Source organism: Panthera pardus, unplaced genomic scaffold (assembly GCF_024362965.1).
Source record: "Panthera pardus isolate Hobbes unplaced genomic scaffold, ASM2436296v1 HiC_scaffold_26, whole genome shotgun sequence".
In the NCBI taxonomy this organism is placed as follows: Eukaryota; Metazoa; Chordata; class Mammalia; order Carnivora; family Felidae; genus Panthera; species Panthera pardus.
The window spans coordinates 30,078,684-30,097,588 of NW_026526832.1; positions in this window are offsets into that span (position 1 = coordinate 30,078,684).

Consider the following 18,905-nt stretch of genomic DNA (forward strand, 5'->3'; position numbering starts at 1 on the left):
CATTCCTGAAGCAGTCATGGCAAGGACCACTCCTGGGGCTTGGGGGCACATGAGGTCAGTGGGGAGGGATGGATAGAGTAACTAGAGAGGGATTTTGCTTGGAAGGCAGGATGTAGGACCTGGATGTAGGAAGACAATCAGAAATTCTTGCCTTAGCTCATTCCTCTAAAACAATTCACTGATAAAATCATACCTCTGGGGTCGAATCCATGGTCTAGATCACCAAAATCCATGACCATGGCCAGGGGTAACTTGGTACCAGGTAGTGGCCAGCTGATTCTAAAAGGTTATGGACAAATAAAATGCATACTAGAAATCCCAAAATACCTTCCATAGCTTTGGAATTAATTTAGCATAAGAAGAAGAAAAGTCTATTTGAAGTTGCTGGTCTAGAGCCACTTACTTACTTGTAGCACTGGTATTTTAAAGGTAAAATATTCATGTTAATGATAAGCTGGTAATTAATATGGATATTCATGGTTTATAGTCCTGGCTGAGAAACGCATTTCATTCATCAGTGAATAAAACATAAAAGCTCTGCTTGAAGAAAGCTTTAATTACCCAGAAGGTACAACCATTTGAAACCTGCATGTACAATACATGCATGTGTATGCATAAGTGTGCATGTATATACACACACACACACACACACACACACACACACAACTCAGGGCTTGGGCCCTGACACAGGAATGCCTGCTTCTGTATGGAGGAGAAAGAGAATATTGACCTCTTGGGGTCAGGCAGGTTGCCAAGACTCTGCTGGGTAGTAAATTTTATTTCAATCCTGCCATTCAGAGAAAAGGAAATCCTCTTTTATGTAACCTGGGTTCTCTAAGAAATAGACACTAAGACAGGATTAAATACACAAAGATTATATCAGAGCAAATGCATGTGTAGAAATGGATAGAATCAGGGCAGGCCAAGAGAGCAGTCAGCGCTCTGTGCAAGTCTGGCCCGGGATGATGAACAGGACAGAAATTTGGGGAGCAATGTCCAAGACTGCTGAGCTATCTAAGGAAGGTTCAGCAAAGCTAGTCGTGAGTCCTTGAGCTGAAGTCAGCTGATAGACGTGTCCCCAGAACTATCTGTGGTAGCATCCCTGCTGTGCCCTGTCATTGGAGCCAGAGCCTTCTTGAATCCTGTGTGAGCCTGAGGCAAAGGGAAAATCAGTAATGCTGATTCTGACTTTATTTACAGTTTTGATATTTTATTCAGGGCTTTTTTTGCATTAATTCTTATTAAAAATGTTACATCAATTATCATTTATATTTATTACCAAGTTCTTTGGTACCTCTTCAACTTTGTACCCAAGGCATCGTGCCTCCCGCTGGTCCAGGCCTTGATTGGCACAGTGGCTGACGTGGCCTGAATGCAGGCACTGGCAGGTTTTGAGGCACAGCCGCTGGGTGCCGGCCAGTAATGCTCCCAGGAGCAGGAAGGCTGGGAGATGCATTCTGGTGGCCACCATGCCCTCTCCTGGGGGGAAGAGGGAGGGGCCAGGAGAAAACACCCATCTGTGAGAATGGTGGTGCAGTAAAGAACATAAATAACAAAATCATCGTGTTCATTCTATTTGAGAAACTATTGAAAGGAAGCCCAGAGCCAGTAAATCTCTTTGGTCTGTGTCTTGTGAGGATGGTCAGCCACTCGCCTCCCCATACTGGAGGTTGCAGGCACTGAAGTGACATCCCCAAAGCTTCTTGTCTCTGCTCTCCGTGTTTAGCAATCGGTCCAGATACTTCTGTCCTGTCTCTCTGCTTTCAGTGTGGCTGGTAGCTGGCACCCCCAGACTGGCCAGCTATGCGGATGGTGTGCTTACATCTTTGTATTTGGCTTGTCTACACAGCACTTCTTTCCAGAGCGCACCCTTGGCTGCATGGTCTGTGGACAGGCGATTTGTGACCTCCCATCCCTCCCTCCCTCGCAGGGATCTGCGACCTGACATCTGGGATGTGACAAGCTGGTTTGATCCTTGGGGTCCTTAGACTTTTCTCATCTGGTAAGAGGATTTTAAAAAGTAAAATGAAGGGAGCTTGGTCACACAAACCTTAATTTCCAGGTTAATTAAAAATTTAAGCCTTTTCTTTGTACACGATACCAAAGTGCATGATGTGTTATAAACCTTCTTCCTGACGACTCCGCTGGTTCTTAGAGCAATCATTTACCACCTCTGATTCTGGCTCAGCTGTGTCAGGGGTTACTCTATGTCAGACAGTGGGCAGTAGGGAGTATCTTGATTCTAATCCCATTGACAGAGGAGTATAGGTGTTACTGCCTCCAGTTCACAACTATAAAAGTTGAGGTTCAGGAAAACTGAGACTTGGCCCAGGTCACTCAGCTGGGACATTGTGGTTCTAGAATTCCAAGTCTGCATGCTTGACTTCTGTGGCTGGCTTTTTGCTGTGTTTCTTCCCATGGACTGACAATGAGGGGCTTATTTCTAGGGAAATCTTTGCTGCGTATTGATCTAGGGACAACTATCTTGTAATCTGATTAATCACTAGACATCCATCTCAGTGACAGTCCCTGGCAGAAGAGCTTATGTGAACAGTGTCGTGGCTGGTTTCCACCAGGAGAGACCAGCATTTGCTCCAACTTACTGAACAGACCACTCAATCAAATTTTATAGTTAGTTGGAATTAGCACTCCTGTAGCTGTGAATTCTTCTGTTTTTTTTTCTTTCAAAAACTGCAGCTGAATTTGTATCTAAAAAGATTCAAAGTTTTCCTTGACTTTGAAAGAATCAAAGATAGAAATGTCCAATGTGATTATTGCTATAAAAACCCCACTAAAAAGGCAAGGAGGGAAACTAACCCTCAAGATAACATGGGAAAATTATATTTGTGTAACATAAACTGAGTCTCTCTAGCTTCTTGTGGCAAGGGATGATAGGTTCACCTTGAATTAAAATTATGTAGCTCTGGGGTCTTTCAAAATGGACTTTATTTTTCTATTTCAGAATGTCACTCTTATGATCATTCCAGGTACAGGAAATGATGTCTTTCCTTGGGCTTCATGTAACCAGTGGGTAGCGTCATTTATACAAACTCATCACTGTGTAATATCTGGTGCTATTAAAACCTATGTGCTCTTAAATATTTATAATGAGAAAAGTCATATTCAGCATCTTACATGCATTATTAACGGTCTCTAAATACATCTTCTAAATCAGTTACAGTGTGTATTGTACCCCTGCCATGAAATTTACCTTCCCAATTCAGTTTGTACATTTGTGGCCAAGGACTGATGGGTCTCCAAGGAGTATTGTGACCCAGATTCGGTTTCCATATGTTCAGTGCTTCCCAGGGTTTTCATATCCGTTCACTTGCTGACTACTCATATGTATATTCATTTTCATATAAAATTAAAATGTCTCATTATTGAGATTTCAAGAACATGTTAAAAGAGAGAGAATACTTGACTATGTTTGGGACAACCTGAGTCCTAGTCCTGGCCTTGCTGTGGACCTGCGTGGGTGCCTGGAGGCAAGTCCGTTTGGGCCTCATTTTCCTCATCTGTGAAAGGAGGACTTTGGATAAGTGGCTTGTTTCCTGCAGAGCATGGGAGGCTCAGGCCACACACCTCTCAGTCTGGAGGACAACTGTGGGACCTAGACAGAGCTCGGCCAGTGAGACATGCTCTGGGACCGAACAATCCAAACTTCAGAAAATATACCGCAGACAAGTGTAATTTCCCTGTTTGGGGTGTGGTGTGGTCAGATTGCACTTTTGTGGCAAGGACTTACTCTGAAGGATATGGATCATCCCCCACTGTTGGCTGTTCTTGAGCAGGAAATGCTATGGCTCTCAGAAGTAGGGAGAGGAAGGTTTTCTTACTGGTATAGACTAAATGTTCATGTCCCCCCCCAAATTCATACGTTGAAATCCTAACCCCCGATGTGATGGCACTAGGAGGTGGGGCCTTTGGGAGGTAATTAGGCCATGAGGGTGGAGCTCTCATGAATGGGATCATGCCCTTGTTAAAGGAATACCTGAGGATTCCCTCTCGTTTGTGCCATTTGAAGACACAGTGAGAAGACAGCCTAGGAAGTGGACCCTCACCAGACACTGAATCTGACACACCTTGATCTTGGACTTCCTAGCCTTCAGAACTGTGAGAAATAGATTTCTATTGTTTATAAGTCACCAGTCTATGGTATTCTGTTACAGCAATCTAAAATGGACTAAGATATTTATTTAGTAGAGGTCTAAACTCATAGCCTAGAAAGTATGGTGGGGAAAGGGTAGATTTGATAAGAAGTTAGGTGGGATATGGGTGGGGACCCTGAGATTGGGTTTAGGCTTTAGAGTTACAGCTGCTAAATCCTTCTTTCTGTTTACTTAGATCCTTGGGTCTTCACTTTGTTTTCTTGACATAATTGTGTCTGAGTTCTACCACAGGAAGTTAAGGAGAACCTGTCCCTCCTTGTGGTACAGCTGGGCTGTCAGGGAGCCCAGTGCACCTGGGCCAAGAGTCAACAGCTACAGAGGAAGAAGCATGGAGACTAGACCAGGAGGCCAGCTGGGAGGTCTGGAGGAACTTGTTCTAGGGCCCATGGGAATCCTCTGGAAAGCTCTTAGACATAATGGGTGACAGCAGGATGAGTATCTCCAGGAGGCTAGGGAGGTAAGATCATCTTGTATGCGGTGCTGAAGATCTTAGCTTTCATCTAGGAAATGGGAGGCAGTTCAGGTCTTTTGAGTCAGGCATCAGTGTATCATTTTTATATTTCATCAAGGAAATCCTGGAGGCAGTGTGGGAATGTAATGGGAAAGAGAGATGGAAAATAATCCAGTGTTACTCTTTGCATGTTATGTCAGGCTTCATAAATGCCTGCAACTCCATTTAGGGCTTCAGATGTCTGGTATAATTGGTCTGTGTATGTCAAGCTCTCATTTTGGACTCCAGATTGTCCAAAGCCCTTATTCATCTCTTCGGTAGAGTAGAGGGCAGTTCACTCATGATTTTAGGTTTTCACTTAACATATCAATAGCCTTTAGTATTTGAGGTCTCCTAAAGGAATAGGAGGGAAAATCTAAGAGAGAGAGAGTGTGTGTGTGTACGTGCATGGGTGCACGTATGCCTGGGTGCCCATGTGCCTGTCCATGTGTGTGCATACCCAAGCATGTGTGCACTGATTGGATTTTATAACATGAAACCCCAAGTGCATGATGAAGAAAGCACCAGCCCAGAAGTCAGTACACCCGTACTCTTATACTGGTCCTATGCCAATCTGCTGTTTAACTCTGGGTAGATCACAACTGACCTGAGATTCTGTTTCCTTCTCTGTCAAATGGAGGTAGGGAGTGAACTAGACCTCGAAAAAGCTTATCAGCTGTACCATTTTTATGTTATAAATAACCCCTTCCCTCATATCTTAGAGCTGGTACACACTTTACAGATACTGTGCGTTGTTTAAATTCCATGGCGTGCTATGTATTTTAGGTAGGAAATAATAAATAACAGAAAAAGAGGGAAGAATATATTAGATTTGACCTTGGCAGTTTCATTTTTAAAAATGTTTTCTGAATGGTGTGAACAAGCAAAAAATAATCTAAGCCAACAACAGATAAACCTTTTACCATGGAAACCATGAGACAATAGATGTTGTGCTGTGGAAATGAGTGAAACCGACAGGATGAACGTGGAACACGCACTGTAGAGAGATTTGTACCTTGTAGGAAACTTGGAAAAATAAGATCTTTTGGTATCTGCACATCAATAAGGAATGAAGGTCTGAATTCAGAAATATGATATTACAGTCACTTATTTTAAAATAAGACACATTTTGATAAATTCCAGAGCAGGATTTTTCAGCAGCAGCACTATGAGACTTTGGGCCAGATAATTCTTTGTCATACGGGGCTGTCCCATACATTGGAGTATATTTGGAAGTATTCTGGGGTACAAACTCGATGACCCTAGCATCACCTCCCCTTATCCTGAAGCAGCAGAAATTAAAATTATCTCTAGACATTGTTGAATGTCCCCAGGAGGACAAAATTACTCCCATTAAAAAAAGTTTTTTTTAATGTCAATTCATTATTGAGAGGCAGAGAAAGGCAGAGCTCAAGCATGGAAGGGGGCAGAGAGAGGGACAGACAAAGAATCAGAAGCAGGCTCCAGGCTCTGAGCTGTCAGCACAGAGCCTGATGCAGGGCTCGAACTCTCAAACCACGAGATCATGACCTGAGCCGAAGTCAGATACTTGACTAAGCCACCCAGGCGCCCCATAAAATTACTCCCATTTGGGAACCACTGTCCTACGGTCAAGATTTTTAAAAAGAGGAAGTAAGCATAGGCTTTAGAGCCAGAAAGACCTGGTTTCTTTCTCAGCTCTTTTGTTTGCTAGTTGTTTGACCTCAGACAAGCTACCCATCTGTTGGAAGCCTTGGCTTCTTCACCTGTTAGAAAGAGATAATATTGGGGCACCTGGATGGCTCCATCGGTTAAGTGTCCAATTTTGGATTTCAGATCAGGTCATGATCTCACAGTTCATGAATTCAAGCCCCACATTGGGCTCTGCACTGGCAGTACAGAGCCTGCTTGGGATTCTCTCTCTCTTGCCCTCTCTCTGCCCTTCCCTTGCTTGCCTTCTCTCTCAAAATAAATAACCTTAAAAAAATTTAAAGGAGATAATATTGACAATCTCACTGGGTTAGCGTAAGGGTCAGATTATATAAAATAACAAATATAAAGGGTCTGGACTATAGGTGCCCAGCATGGGAAGGCGGTCCTGGTGATGAACAGGAAAAAGGGAGAAAGCAAACCCTACTCTAGGTTAGAAAAAGGCACACACTGTTAATAGTCATTCCCATTCACATGTGGATGAGAGAACAAATATCATAATCCCAAAATGTTCCTTGTACCTTTAATCAGAAAGAAGTGATATTTATTGAGTACCTACTGAGTGTCTGTCAGACACTGTGCTAGCCCCTTTATATTTATCACCTCCTTTAATCTCTCAAGAGCCAATTGTGGTACTCATTTGTGACCATTTTCAAATGAGACAACAGAGGTTCCAAGAGATCTGGTATCCCATCGAGTGCCATACAATAATGTCAGGTTTGGTCGATTTCAAAGCCATGATTTCAGATGAGATTGATGGTCAGGGATACTGAAGTTGAAATCATTATGTTTTTATAAGGGGAGAATTATCATGAATGTGAAAGCGTATGACTTTTGCCAGCAACATATCTTGCTTGAACATAAATATTTATGGCTAAGAGAGTTGGTTTCAAGGCGCTGAGTTACAGGGACCATTACACGTGTTCAAAGAAGAATGTGACTCAGTTTGAAGAATATGGAGTGTGTTTTCTAGCATGTACTCACTGCACGAGAAAAGCTAATGGCATGCATTTGATTTATTCTAATATTCAATTAAAAGTCCAGTCAACTAGATTCTCCTTTGTCAGCTTTCTTCTGTAAAAGCTGTACCTAAGAGAAATCTTGCTTCCAGTGCTCCCTGGCCCCAATCTTTCATGCTGGTAGAAGGGAAAACCCTGATTCATGGGTCAGAGAATTGGGTTGTATTGCTTTTGAAATATTGGTGCATGGTAGAAATGGTTTCCAATTACAGAGGACTGAGTGCACAATCCCCATACTGTTCTATTTAAATAACTGCTGAATCGCCAGGGCTGCTTTCCTGTTTCTAGCTCCCTGAACAAGTAAATAATGGAAAGAGGAAAAAAAAATCAGCATTTGTAATAAATAACCGTACGATCTGGTATTGGAACCTCAGTCCTTGGTCATATTTCCTCCCTCCACCATGTTTTTCCTAATGGCAGCTCTGAAATAAAAGTTACCTTATATATATAAAACTTAGAACCCAAGCTTACCTTTTGTTTGCACCTTTAGGAATGTTTGTGACAGCATGTTGCAAGGGAAAATAACACCGACTTTGGAGTCAGGCAGATATAGGGTTGAATCTCAGCTCTGTCACCAGCCAGTGTTGTCAATGGAAATATCTCATACTTTTTGGAGTTTGAATTGCATGAGCTTTGAAGTCAGACCAACCGGGTCAGGAAACTTAATCTCTGTGAGCATCTATAAAATGGATAGGTCCTCATGTGACTTGCCGGGTGAAAATCGGGGTAATATATGTGAAGTCTCAAGCATAGTTCCTGATATAGGTCAGGCTTTTAGGAAAGGGACAACTATTATTGCATCATTAATATCAGTTTCCTTGTTAGACCCATAGAAGAGATTACATTCAATTTATGTTATAAAATATACTGAGCTGATAAAATGCAAGTTACGCTGACAATAGGTATACAGATGAGTTTTTAAAAATTCTCACAGGGGAATTCTATGTGGATCAGAGGTTGCATTCTTTTAGAAATGGCCTATGGTTTTGTGAGCTGTTCTATGACACTTGGGTGATGGGGTTTGTTAGTACCTGTCATCCAACATTCAATTAGTTGGGGGAGAGATAGGAGGGGTGTGTGTATGTGCCTGTGTGTGTGTGTGTGTGTGTGTGTGTGTGTGTGTGTGCGTGCGTGCATGGCGGGGGGGTTGGGGGAGAAAGAAAGAGAGAAAGCACAAGGGAGCATGGGCTTGCTGCCTACCTGTGTCATCAAGATAAGGGGAATGCTTTTTGATGACATCTCCTCTGACTGGCAGGCCGGGGGAGGCAGAGGCAGGCATGCTCAGCAGCCAATAGGATTTAACAGAAGGATCCCAGAAGTTTACTGCATGAATGGATTTAAAGGAGTCATTTGGTCCAGGCCCAGCTGATGCTTGAATCCCTGATACAGCTTGCCAGGAAGACATCTCCCATTCTTTGCCTGGGTGCCTCCACGGTGGGGAGCTCACCACCTCTGAAAATGATCAGTTGTACATTTCAGAGAAGAAGAGAGTTCTTTTCTGGGTGGAGCCTGGCCTTGTCTACCTGTTACTCATTCCTGGGTTCTCGTTCTGACCTCTGGGGTGACACAGAGTAAGTCTATTTCCCCCTTCCAGTAAGGCGTTCCGGATCTCGAGAGCACCTGTCATTTCCCTTGGATCTCAGCACCCTCATTCTCCTTGATGGCTTGTCAGGGACTGTGCTGGAGGGGACATTGATACTTGTACACTGAAGAGTTAGTGACATGGTGGCATGGGGGGAATCGGATATCACTAGAATCTGGGGTTTCTTAGATGTGCCTGTGTACAAAGAGGGGTGTCCTGGTTGGCAGAAAGAGCCTGGGATGTGGACCTGCGTGACCTTGTACCATCGCCTGACTTGTCTATGTGTCACTTTCTATGAAATGGAGAGAATAACATTCCCATCACTTGTGATGAAAAAGTGTGTGTGAAAATACTCTGTAAGTTGTGAACCGTTATACCTGTGATAGTGTGCCTGATGATAATGGCTGAAGACATTTTTATTTTTTTAACTTTTTTAATGTTTGTTTATTTTTGAGAGACAGAGAGACAGAGTGTGAGTGGGGGAGGGGCAGAGAGAGAGGGAGACGCAGAATTGGAAGCAGGCTCCAGGCTCTGAGCTGTCAGCACAGAGCCCGACGCAGGGCTCGAACTCACAAACCGTGAGATCATGACCTGAACCGAAGTCAGACGCTTAATTGACTGAGCCACCCAGGTGCCCCATGGCTGAAAACATTTGTGGTTATCTCTTTAATCAGTCCCAGAGAAATTTCATAGAAGTGTTACCAGCTTGAAGTCTCCTTGAACTTTTGCTATGACGTGTTTGTAAAAGGCGTCATTCTGGGTAGCTGCTATTGACATCAGGCACATGCCTGCACGGGCATATGGCTTTGTTGTTGCCCATGCCAAATGTGGCGTGAAATCATCCCAACTGGAAGCTGGAATTTAGGTCAATCTCCTTCCTTAATGATGAAAAAAAAAAACATATAACAGAACTCAATGATTTGCCATTTGAAACAAAAAAGGGTATGTTTTCTTCTTGTCATTGATGTTGGATCATTTTGCTAAATATTCTTGCTAACTCAAGCATGGCAGCTTTGATGTGGACCTGGAAGCTGGTGGCAGCCAAGCACCAGTGACATCTTGATTACTTAGGATAGAATGCCCTTCACCATCTCACACTCACATTCAGGCTTTATGCTGGGGCACCCAGGAACAGAGGGCAAATGCCAGGAGTTGCCATATCTGTGAGTGAGTGAGTCAAACACACAATCAATCACAGCAAGCAGGTAAGTGCTAAAGGCAGCTTACAAGATGCTATGGGAAAGGAGTGACACTGTCCATGGTCAGCCCGGCAGTTTTCTCTGCTCTGGACTCCACCAGGATGATCTGTATATGCTTTTGTCTTCTGCCATGGTCTTTGCTTTGTGGCATTTATAGGGGACCACATATTCCTATTTCCCATCAGACTGAGCACTCTTAAAGCCAGAACTCCCCCTGAGCCTTCCAGTTAATGAGCATGGTTTCTGACACAGTAGATAGGGAATGGGTGGTATAACTGAAGGATGAGTGAAGTGACAACTGAGATTGAAGAAATATTTCTTGAAGCTATTTCTTTTTTTTTTAATTTAATGTTAATTTTTGAGAGAGAGAGAGAGAGAGAGAGAGAGGGAAAGCATAAGCAGGGGAGGGGCAGAGAGAGAGAGACACACAGAATCTGAAGCAGGCTCCTGGCTCTGAGCTGTCAGCACAGACCCTGACACAGGGCTCGAACTCACAAACTGTGAGATCATGACCTGAGCCGAAGTCAGATGCTCAACTGACTGAGCCACCCAAGTGCCCCATCTTGAAGCTGTTTCTTGGAGAAGTAGGATTTCTATGAGCTACAAAGGACAGTGATGACATTCCATATGTGAGCACTTGAGCAAAGGCTGGGAAGTGGGGGAACCTCCTTCTTTGGGGAAGGAATGATTCAGAGGGGCTGGAATTCAGGTCCATTGCCATTTGTTGAATGCCTGTCATGGAGTATTGGGGAATCATTCAGAACCCAGTGATTCTCACAAAAATCTTGGGAAGCAAGCTTTATACTATGCCCATTTTGAGATGAGTTTACCGAGACTCAGAGAATAAATACATTGCTGAAGTTCACATAGCGAATAAATGGCCAGACTGGGATTTGAACCCAGATCCGTGTGGCTCTGAAGACCACATATCACATGATCACTGACAGGGCATCCGAGCTGTATTCATTGGAGGTTCACTGTCAACCCAAACTTCACACGCTTCTGAAGCCTACCTCCCCTGAATCCACACATCCCCCACCCCCTACTCCACTGCTGAGGTACCATTCTAAGGGAGGCTTTCTCTGAAAAGTGTTCTTCAGCCTCATCTTTATGCATATTTTAGTCTGTGATCAAGTAGGCAGACAGTGTTAGAAATCACTGACTCACTCTCTTTGCTCCCAACCAAGGACACGAGGCTCAGAGTAGAGAGTGCCCTGCTGACCCCCCTGAGAGCCAGGCCTGGGTGCGAGAACGCGTCTCCTCACTGCCTTAATTCCAATTGCCTGTACATAGCAAAGGATTCTGGAGAGTTTCTAGTATTCACTTGAGAGCTGCTGCAAAAGATTTTAACATATGGCAGGTATTTTTGATTGTAGAAATTAAGGGCACTATCCTTAGATGGGGAAACTCACTTTGGAAAAGTGATTTCTATGTTGACAAAATATCTAACTCCACCCATCTGTTACTAAAGTTATTTACAAAACACCCATGCCTGGTTTCCCCTAGATTCTCTTCTTCAGAGGCATGCAGGGTATTGGATCAATCCTGTTCCAGCAGGTTCCAGGCCACACAGGCAGAAGAAGCAACCACTTGAGTGAATAATTTTTTGAGCCACTCTCTGTGGGTTGGGACAGATGATCAAGGGCCGTGGAGTCTGCGTAACTAACCCAGGACCTTTTCTGCCCTCCGGGACCACATCGCGTGCACGGAGCACCCACTGCAGGCCAGACACTGTGATGGACATTCTCATATTTATTATCTAATTTAAGTAGCTGAGCGACCCTGTGTAAGGAGTTTAGTTCCTCTATTTGCAGATGAGCACAATGGCATTAAGGGAAACTAAGAGATGTGCCCAAAGTGGAAAATCTAGCATCTGGTACCTTTTTAGCAGTTTGAAACAGAGCGAACAGAAGGTAAAAAGTATTAAGATGCAATAGAAACTATAAGAACGAGTAGGCAGGGGGTAAATTCAACTTCAGTTGGAAATAGGGTATCAGGCCACTTTCCCATGCTGCACTTCCTACAGAGTCACTGAGGGTGCTGTTTCTATTACACAATTACTGAAAGTTTGCAAGAGGGGAGGTGGTCATGTTTGTGGCCAAGGGGTTAGTGGGAAGAGAAGGCAGGCAGCCTTGCTGGGGGTCATTGTTTCAGTGGATTTGATACCACGAGGCTTCTGATGCCCCGGCTTTGAGGGCTAGAACCTAGACCTTCTTGGTACACTGACAGATAGCTCATGCTCGGGGTCAAACACTGACAGACATACCTAGAGAGTAGTGTACAAAACGGATGCCATGGGGGGCCTCGCTGGCTTAATCAGTTAAGGGTCCAACTCTTGATTTCAGCTCAGGGCATGATCTCACTATTCGTGAGTTCCATGAATGGCTAGGAGCTCTGCTGCTGGTGCACAGCCTGCTTGGGATTCTCTCTCCCCACCTCTCTCTGTCTCCCCCTCCCAACTCCACCCCACAGCTCGTGCACGCTCTCTCTCTCTCTCAAAATAAATAAATATTTTTTTAAAAATGCCAGTTTTTAAAGAGACAATCAGAGGTGTCCTTTTCCAATAAGATGATGCCCGTTTCCTCAACCCAGCTTACCCCTTCATCTAATATCAGTGTAATCTGGGAGATGGAACTGGCAACAAAAGTGGGTTTGATGAGCTTCGAATTAAAGCAAAAGAAGGTGACCTGTATAGGCCAGGGATGGAAAGTTATGGTTCTCAGGCTAAATCTGACCTGCCACCCGTTTTTGTAAATAAAGTTTTATTGGAACACAGCCATGCCAATGTATTTACATATGTCTCCAGCTGCTTTCATGTTGCAGCAGCAAAACTGAGAAATTGTAAGAAAGACCATATGGTGTGCAAAGCCTAAAATATTTACTATCTTGTCTTATAGAAAAAGTTTGCCAACTCCTAAATCTAGTCCCCATTAAGACTCGATGCACCTATGTTTTGTTTCCTGGTCCCATAATTCCATTTCTTTCGAGCTCCCAATCCTGTCCCTCTTCCTCTCATTCCCACTGTTCTACTTAAGAACCTTGGAAAGTTCCAAATAACTAACACCAAAGCAAAGAAACCTGAGCAGAAAAGGAGGGGATAACTGGCCCACAAAGCACTTTCAAGGCTGAGATGGCCTTACAAATATCTGGAATTATAGACCCTGAAGCCACAAAGTTTGTTCCATTCTCTACTCTCTAGCTTTTCCTGTGTCACTTTTATTCTCACTTAGTGGAGACAGGCTACTTCTCATTGGGAGAAATGACTGCCAGATGTTTGGGGTCTTGCTTGGTGAAAGGGTTTTATGCCTCTTGCTCATAGCTGAAAGGCCTTACAGAAGCCTGCTGATTGGTCCAGGTTTACTCACGTGCTCATTCCTGGGACCAGTCATTATGTCCAAGGGTGGGAGGTAGTGAGGCCCCATGTGGGCTCAGTTTGGCCCCTGTGGGTGTGGTCTGATTGTGGAAGTAGGAGCGCAGAAGCGGGGGGCCTCTGGAGTGGGCAGCAGACTACACGAGTAGCTACGTGTCGCTTGTTTCCTCCATCTCCAGCCCAGCCTGATGACTTCAAGCCCTTTAGCGCTTGCCTGCAGGCCAACTGCAAATCATCGAATCTCACCCGCCTCTAGGCACCCTGGGTACTATGGCGGGAGGGTCTCCCTGAGTGCCTTCTGATCATATTCCTAAACGTAAGCCTAAAATGCTGAGACCACTTCTCTTCCTCCCCTTCCCCACTATGGGCTGGTGAACTTCATCTAGTGAACCTCTGACTCCTAGTTTCCCCCTTACATCCTTGGAATGCCCCAGTGGAATTGCTGTCCCTTTCTGGCTTCCCACAGTCTTTTGTGCATTCCTCTGTGGCAGACTTACTTACCAACTGCACCATATGGTCTGTTTGTTGTTGCCCTATCTTACTGTGAGCTCCAGGAGAGTAATCTCGAGCCTTGCTCACCTGTGCACTCAGACACCATAAAAGGTCCCCCACAGTTACTTGCTTGATGAAGCGTTTCTGCTCACACTTCCCTCCAAGGAAGACTCCTTTAGTGATCAATCCCTCCCCACCCAGGGTTATGGCAGTTTTCTTTACTCAATTCCTCTTTCTGTGCTCACCATTCATTTACAATGGCATATTCTTTCTTTACAAGTGCCGACATCACTGAATAAGGTCTGCTTGAGTAGCAGTTCACTGGACCTGGTCTCTTCCATGTCTCCTGGTTCTTAGAGCCAAACATACCCCACCTTCATTCCCAAGTACCATCCATATTCCCAACTTGTCTGAGAAGAGAGTCTATCACAGTTTTGTTTGAGCAAATAAAAAAGTCCAATAGTTTAGTGCACATACACATGCACACCCACAAGTATGAGTATATGCATGTGTTTCTATAATATGTACATGCATTATATAATATACAGACCTCAGTAAGCCTTAAAAACTTCCAAGGTCCAAATTAGGTATTTTCAGGTGAATCTTTGGGACAGAATGCAAGGCCTAACACAGAGTCTGGGAGTGCCCATTCCAGAGCTGTGTGTTCTATTTGCTTAAAATTTGTACGTTTCAAGATTTGAAGAGAATAACATTTGGAATCAAGGTCCAGGATTTAAGTCTCACTTCTCCCCTTTCTGAGTAATCACAGAGAAATTGTACTTAATGGCAATGAGCCTTTATTTCCGCGTTTATGTCACAGTCCCCTCTTCTGGATTAGTGACCAAACTTAAAAGAGAATGCATAGGGAAGTGATTTAGAAGCTGTGAAATGCCATAAAAGTACCAGTTATGACCCAAATAGAAATTTAAGAATTCAGACATGAAATATTCAATGTGAACTCCATGGGAAAAAAAATTTGAAACACTCCTGCCACAATCTAATATTTCCCCCAACAAAGTATGGTGTGGAACATCCTGGGTAACTTAATTACCTAGTGGAATGACAGCTTCAGCAGTGCTTAACGACTGCCGTCTGAGGACTCTGGCAGGTTTAATATAGAAAGCAAACCGGAGCTAACAGATGTGTCTGCCTCTTCCTGGGTCCCATCACTAGGGAGGTGCAGCTGCGGCTTTGCCTTCATCCCAGGTAGTTTGGCTTTGAAATGTGGCTGTGCTTTTGCGAAACTCCCTCTACTGAAGCTTTATTATCCCTACTTTTCCTGAGGATGGCCATTTTCCTTGACGACTCCATGCTGATGGGTAACAACAAAGATTCTCTGCAGATGATTCTCTGCGGAGTGAATGGTAGGGTGGAAGTTTCTGCTTTCAGAGGTGTGTGCACACCTCGGACAGAGTGTGCTGACAGCCCCTAACAGTGAAGCCAGTGGGTGATGGCACAACTAGTTGTGTGCTCTCAGCAGTGACGCTGGAATATTTGCTGAACTGCTCACAAGCCTTCCTTTTCCCCAGTTTGGAAGAAAACCAGCTTCGACACTGGAAGAAGATGACCGGAGGGAGGTGGCAAGAGAGAAAGTCAACATGTACAAGACGTTTCGGGGTTTTGACTTTTGCTCTTTACCTTGATTATGTCGCTATTTATAAATCTTGGGTTTTTTTTTCTTCAGCTTTATGTAGCACATCCACATCTGCTATATACAGGGTGATATTGGGAGCTAACTACTTGCAAGGTATTCTGGGAAAAGTGTATACCCTGCTCTGTGCTAATGAGAGGCTTTTCGAGTGGCTGTTTATTATTTCATATTCTGAGCTCCAACGAGCACTAGGCAGTAGACCAAACACACACATATGGTCTGTGCCCCGTAAATATTAAAAATGCATTAGTCAGCCTAAGTTTTCTTTTGTATTTTCTAAGACTTGTCAATCACAAACCAATAGGTCCTATTTGTAGAGAAAGAACAGATTTAAAATGACAAAACCAGAACATTTCTCAGAATCCTGGGAAGGACTGGCACTTAAAAAAAACAGTGACAACAAAATTTCAAGTGAGTTGTCTTGGAATCTGTCAGATTTGGAGATGCACTGCTCTCTCTGAGTCTGTGCATCCCAGATGGAGTGGTTTCTGTAGAAAAACAATCATAGTTATATTCAGGAGAGCTTACTTGGCAAGAAAATCATGATTGAATTGATGCTATTGTGACACAATGTAGGAGTTTATAATTGCAATTTGTTATGAAACAGTTGGACTGAATCCCAAGGATGGATATTTTAATGCTCTGTGGGGAAATCGGAAAGAAAGGCATTAGCAAGGACAGATGTGATGGCAGAGTAAGACTGGCTGTTGGGAGGGCTTGCTGCTTGCTATTTGCTTTGGTGAAATTTGGTTTGGTGAAACCGCAGAAGTCCCAGCTCCAGCCCCTAGTCTCATAGGACGAGACTCAACTTAGCCAATGTACTAGAGTTGATCATGTTTGGGAAGGCCAATTTATACTGAGTAAGTCCAGGTATACACACTAGGAACAATCTTGTTTATTTACCAGGAGATGTAGAACTGTAGGACAGGCCAACCCTTCTTTTGGGCTTACCCAGTATACTCCCTATATGCCAACAACACAGGAAGTCAAGATCCCTGGTAAGCTTGGAATCAGGGAAAGGTAGATAGTTGCATAAACTGTGTGGGGCTTCATGTATCCACTTCCACCATAGGCGATGCTCACCGTTGGGTTGATGGAATGCTTTGAGTGGCCCAGCAGGTAACCTGTGGCCCTAAGGGGACTTCGATGGCCACTCCAAAATCTCCCTCAGCAGCTCGTCCTTCCCTAGCCTTCCGTTGTTGACATTCTTTCCGATACAATCCTTGCATCTCTCTTTAATTGTGATAATATTTCCAATTACATTAAAATTGGGGCCAGGCCAATCATTTGGCTTCTCTTCAAAATGATGTTCTTTAAATATTCAGCACTTCTTTAGAGGAGAAGTTGAACTCTGCCTAGAGAAGCATCAAAGCAGGAGCCCGACGGCAGCACTCAGCCTCTCTGTCATTCCAAAGTTGTTCCTCCCTGGCCCAACTTTGCATTTCTCACTCAGCAAAATAGTGCTCTGCAGAAAACTGCATCTACCTGCCTTCACAGACAGCTTAAAGACCATCTATCATTAGTTAACCCGGCTTAACATAATATTGCCTCTCACCACATACTTCTCCACAAGGTAGATTCTCATAGATTAACTTCATCTTCTTGTAATACTTACACACACATGTTTTTATCCAAAGATGTTTCAGAACACTTTTGAATCAGTGCTATAGGCAGCTACCTGCTGGCTTGCTCTTTAGTCTGGCTAAATTCAGAGATAAATCTTTGCCCAGCCTGGGAACCCTTCACTCTATTTATGATTTACAGTAAATTGTATGTGTAAAGCCTGCATATCTTTGCATCTCTAAAGCCTGTCCATTCAGTTTATTTTCATTTTTGTTTTAAAAAATTATTCCATCACTCATTTATTTATCTGTGCAGCAAATGTTAACTGATCATCTTCTAGATTGTACCCTACACAAATAGATAAAGAAGGATAATACACAGTCTTCATGCCTGTGGGGAGAGACAGGCAAGGAAACAGATCATTGTAACACAGCATGCTGAGTGCAGCAATGGAGACATGCCAGGGATCATGGGAACACAGCGAAAGGCAATCAGCCTGAGAGCCAGAGTGGGGCTTCAGGGAGACTTCCTAAAGGGGAATGCTTGAGAATTAGCCAAACTCAGATGAATGTGGGAGGGTTCATTAGGCAGAGTGAAACCATGATATCAACCATCCTGAGGTGAATCCATGGTTTAATTCCAAAGGTAGCATGAACCCTTTTTCCAATTTGTCCCCTGGGGGTTTCTCTCACTCTTGACCAAGCATTTCCTTTGTGTGTGTGTGAGAGAGATTGAGAACAACACTGGGTGGCAGAACTCCTGGATCTAATAATGTCTAGTACTTTGTTGTTTATCAAGCAAATCCACGTTCATTATGCCACTTAACTTTCCAAAAAAACAAAAAACAAAAAACCCTTACAGTGATGATTCTTAACTGGAGTGATTTTACTCAGAGGCCACATTTGGCAATGTCTGCACATATTTTGCATGGCCATACTGGGTGCTGGGAGACTGTTGCTGGCTTCTGTTTGGTGGAGAGATGCTGCTATCATGCACAGAACATCCCTCCACAGCAAAGAATTGTCTGGCCTGAAACATCAAACAACAGTGCTGAGATTGAGAAGCCCCATCTTGAGGTTCTTTGCAGAGGGAAACTGAATCTTTGGTCTAGCTTTATCTAAACTAGCTGTGTGATCTTTGGCAAACCATTTAATCCCAAGCCCTAATTCTTCTACTCATAAAATCCATATTTATTTTGACATTAAATGTTCCAGAAAATCTTTTCCAAATCTAAGAGTCTTTGATTCCCTGGATTCAAATGTTAGTTTAAGCCAACAAATAAGCAAACAAACTTTTGCTGTAAAAGTTACAGTTGTAATACACTGATTCTCAGTACAGTGTTTTATTTGGATAATAAATAATAGATTTGCTCAGCAAGTACTTGGAGTGCCCCACATGGGTGCCACACCATGGTGTGGCCAGGGTGATCCTCCAGAAAGCCCTGCGTCTGTCTCCAGCCTCCTCCCTCTTGCTCTGCAGCAGAAGCTGTGAATTCCAGGTGCCCTTTTGAGCATCTGAAAATTTGGCCAGAATCCACAGAGTGACAATGTGGTTTCCAGAACTTGTTGAGATTATTCACAGTTATCAGTGTCCCTGTCCCTCCTCTTCCCACAAAAACCCTTCAAACTCCCCATCGCCTGACATCGTGCACATTCTGTCCTTAGGTGACTATGTCATA